This window comes from Neltuma alba, unplaced genomic scaffold (genome assembly GCF_004799145.2).
Source record: "Neltuma alba isolate B1F8T4 unplaced genomic scaffold, ASM479914v2 tig00002266_pilon, whole genome shotgun sequence".
Taxonomy (NCBI): Eukaryota; Viridiplantae; Streptophyta; class Magnoliopsida; order Fabales; family Fabaceae; genus Neltuma; species Neltuma alba.
This window is the reverse complement of record NW_021632801.1, coordinates 20,798-25,159: the sequence shown is the minus strand read 5'-3', so window position 1 is coordinate 25,159 and position 4,362 is coordinate 20,798. Positions and strand designations below refer to the sequence as shown.

The 4,362-nt window shown below is 32.2% G+C and overlaps 1 pseudogene; it reads right to left on the bottom strand.

The window, feature by feature from the left end:
- Positions 1-410: 410 nt before the first annotated feature.
- On the bottom strand, positions 411-1,486 carry LOC114720991 (uncharacterized; annotated as a pseudogene).
- Between the last annotated feature and the right edge of the window lie 2,876 nt (positions 1,487-4,362).

Sequence of the window (4,362 nt, the reverse complement as noted above, 5' to 3'; positions counted from 1 at the left end):
AAAAAAATCAATTTCTAGTATTAGCAAAGGATATTCCAAATCTCTTTTAAAAACAATTGTACAAAGAATGGCCTGTAATGTGCGAGTAAGATATACTCCTCTGGTTTTATTTATAGGGTATTAAGAAATTTTTTTATATGAATATATAATTCTACCCCTCATTCATTATTGTACTGACTTTGTTTACATGAGATATAATGTATATTAAATAGGAATAAAATTGAAAATTTATTGAATTTTAAATGAAAGTTAATGAAGTTTAAGGTTTTTTTTTTGTCTGTGTGAAATATATTGAAAGTGACTTATAAATAAGATCAAAGGAGTATGTTATAAATTTTATATTTGATAATGATGTTGATATTAATAAATGACATGTATTGGCAAAATTATATATATATGAAAAATTAAAATAACAAATATCAAACATTTTCTCCAAACTAATACAGTATCTATGTCCTGCATCATAGTTCAAATTACAACAAGAAATAACCATAAATAAAAGAGGAACACTGTCCTACATTTAACTGACGCCAATTGGTCTAAAAATTGTAATTAATGAGAGTAATAAAATTGCCATTCCCCATTTATGCATTTCAGGCTCCCTTGAAGCTGAGTTTGACTCTCTGAAACTGAGTCAACTCAGCCGAATCATCGCCCACAAAACTCACCCACCCAATAGGCTCCTCCAAAAAAAAAAAAAAAAGTATTCCTCAAATTGCTGAGTTTGACTAGCAAGTAACAACGCATAACTGCTTCCAAACAGGCCTGAACCGTCCTCAGCAGCTAGCCGTCGAACCCGGTTTGGCTCCACACTGCATCACGAACCCGCGTCATGTCTCGGCCCTTCAACGTCCGGCCTACTCCCTCAAAAACCGAGTTTGCCGCCATCTTCCGGCTCCGTGCATACTCACGAGCCAAATACTCGTGTGGGGGGACCATCTCCGATTCGTAGTCGTCGTCGGAACCGTCGTCCACCTCATGCATAGACTCCACCGAATTGACTCGCAGAATCTTACTCCAGTCCGGGACGTTCACGGCGCCGATGTCGCCATGTGGTGGCCGCGAGGCGATGCCACGCTTTCATGCCCCCGATATTGATGAACAATCATCGACGACGTCGTTGCATTATCATCTGGGGAGTCTTCGAACGACAGGGACAAACCGCCGACGCGGTGGGTAGGGATTCGCCGCCTGCTCATCACAGAGCTGCTGCCGTTACACTCAGAGGTTGCGGTTGGCTCCCAATCTCTGAAAGGAGCACTCGCCATGTTCTCGCCGGCGTCATCTGCCGCGGACCAGACGTCTTCCTCTCCGAGCTCGGATGAGTCAGAGGCGTTAAACCCGTAGGTATGAGAGTTGGCGTAGGTTCCCAAGAAGCGCTCGCTTTGGCTAGTAGTCAATTTGCGACCCTTGGCCATGGACGGCGGCGGAATGGGATGGTGCCGGCGAGCTCGCCAAAATTAGAAGTCCAGGGCCATTGGAGGCTTGGACATAAGCGGAAGGGTGGAGATTGGACGTGTATATATAGAATTTTTTGTTTCGGAGGCCTGGTCCCACCATTTGAATTTCATTTGAATTTGAGGTTCATTTTCTCTGCATTTCGTCCAATTTTTATTTATTTATTTGGTATAACTCAAAGTATTTTTAAGTTATTTTGAGGTTGAAACTAATCTTTATTAGGTCAAGGACATTAAGGTTAAAATCTTTCCAATAAACACACTTCTTAAGATTTAAATTTGTGTTTTTATCCTTACGAAAGTGAGACTGTTTACCGTATCAACCAATAGATTGTTGATATGTCTTATTTATTATTACTCCGAAAGTGAAAGTTGCAAATAAGAAGTAGAGGCTAGATTATACAATAATATCACCTTGGCTCCTAAATATAAAAATAAGTTGGTAATACAATTATAAATTAAATTTTACATTTAAAATTAGAGCTAATAGGTTTTTTCTAATAATTTTATTGAGGAGTTCTTTTATTCACAATTTAATATTTTTACATAAAAATGCATATTTTTTGTTTAATTGACCAATAGGTTCACTGCTTAAGAATTATAATTAATTCTTCTCATAAGTCCAATCAACTATTTCACGTTAATTAGTTAAAATTAATTATTTATTATAAAATTTAAATTTATTATCAATATAAATTATTATTCAAAGGAGTCTGGTTAATTAATTAAATTTTTTTACAATTAGTTAGACATAGCGAGAGAAAAAATATTTTAAACAAAATATCAATTCGGGTTAAACAAAATAATCTTCGGGCAAAATTTTGGGTAGATAAATCCAAACTTTATAATATTATTAATTCTTATTTTGATCAAATTTAAGTTTTAGTTCTTATATTTGCAAATTGTTAAATTTAGGTTAAAAAAATTATAAAACTATACCACTAGACGTGTTAAAATCATGATTAAATTAAATTGTGAGCATTAACCTTAGTCTAAATAAATAAAGCTAAGGAGGATGACAAATGGCAGTCCGTTAAATAGGTACAAGCTCTTGCCAGTTAAACCAAACATTTTGTGGTAAGAATTGGTTCTTTAAGAGGGCGTTTGAGCACTATAAAAGTGCTTCTTATAAACTTTTTTGACAAAGCGCAGTAAATTCCTTTACACATTTACTTCGTATATCGTAAAAATATTTTTAAAACTATGATTTTGATTCTATCTAAAAGCATTTTTTAACAATGATGATATGGAGTTAGGTTATGTTGATTTTATAATACATAAACTTTATATTCCAAGAAAAATTATTGCATAATGAATATCTACGTGTTTAGTCATAGATTTTGTATTAAAAAAAATGAATAAAAGATTGCCAAACAGATAATAATTATTAATTAAGATGATTAAGGAATGGGGGAGACTAAGTAAATATCCACGTGGATTAACCACAAGAAAAATAAAATCTATCGTGTTTGGAGGACGTCAGAACGCATCAAATCAAGACCCCCACGCTCCACGTGGCTACTATCATTTCGCTATCTGTGTATGAAACCTCTCACCACCTACCACGTGTACGATTCCTGCTCAGATGGACCCCACCTCTTATTTTTAGGAAATAAAAAACATATATCATATGCTTGTCATGGTTACTTTTCGTCGTCTTTCCCTTTGAGCTGGTGGGACGTGATAGATGAAAATGGTGATAGTAAAATTTAAAACACACACACAGAGACTACTCCTTCACCCTTGTTATAAAAAACAATTATTAAAATTATGTGATTCCAAATATTAGTTAAATAATAAATATATAAGAAATATATATTTTTATAATTATGCGCTTAATTAGAAAAAAAGTATATGAGAGATAATAAGTGGAAATGTGTTGTATGAAGATAATAAGTGAGAAGACAGATAATTTGTTTTGTGTATGTATTTAATGGAAGTTAAAATAAACAAAAACTAATTGAAAATTTTAGATAAAAAATTTATTTCTTATATTTAGGAGCACTATTATAAAATAAAGTGTTTATGATAAAAAGGAAATAGATGAAGTAGAATAATAAATCAAATGAAATGTGTGTAAAACTTTTCTAAAGATAAAAATGTTAGTACAATGTATCAAAGGAAATAAAAACTCATTTGATTCTATTTATAATGCATTCGTAATATGTTTAACCAAAGCCAAAGAAATAAGAACATCCCAATCTTGGAATGGTGAAAATTGAGAAGTTGAAGAACACAACAGTCTACATAATATTTCTCCGGTTTATAATACAAATCATTTACTAATTTATTAGAATTAAGAAATGATAGTTACTTAACTCATTAAATCTTTTTCACATTTATATTTTTTAATTTTAGCCATATTAAATGAGGCTATGAAAGAGAGAGAAAAATGCAATGGGCTACATTTAAACATTAATTGTAGTGGCAAAATTGGCAAATAAGGATTGATTACTGTTAAGGTAACTCATAATTTAGCCAAATCACTAATCATTCTTTTAAAAATGACTTATATTATGAATCAGAGGGAGAAATAAATTACAAATAAAATTGCAAATAGAGTAATAGACACAAGTAATACTATATTAAAATGCTTGCTCCTTTGGTCCTCTTTACATGGCAGAGAGAAAAAATATTTTTGAGTACTATTTATAGGGTAGTGAGAGAAATTTTTTGTATATATATATAATTTTACTCGCCATTTATTATTATGTTAACTTTGTTTATATAAGGCACTACTATAATGTATATTAGATAGGGCTAAAGTTAGAAAGTTGTTGAATTTTAAATGAAAGTTAATGAAGTTTAAGATTTTTCTTGACCTGTGTAAAACGTGTTAGAAGTGACTTATAAATAAGACAAGAGAAATAAGACATAGGAAGGTTCAAACTTCAAAGCAATGATG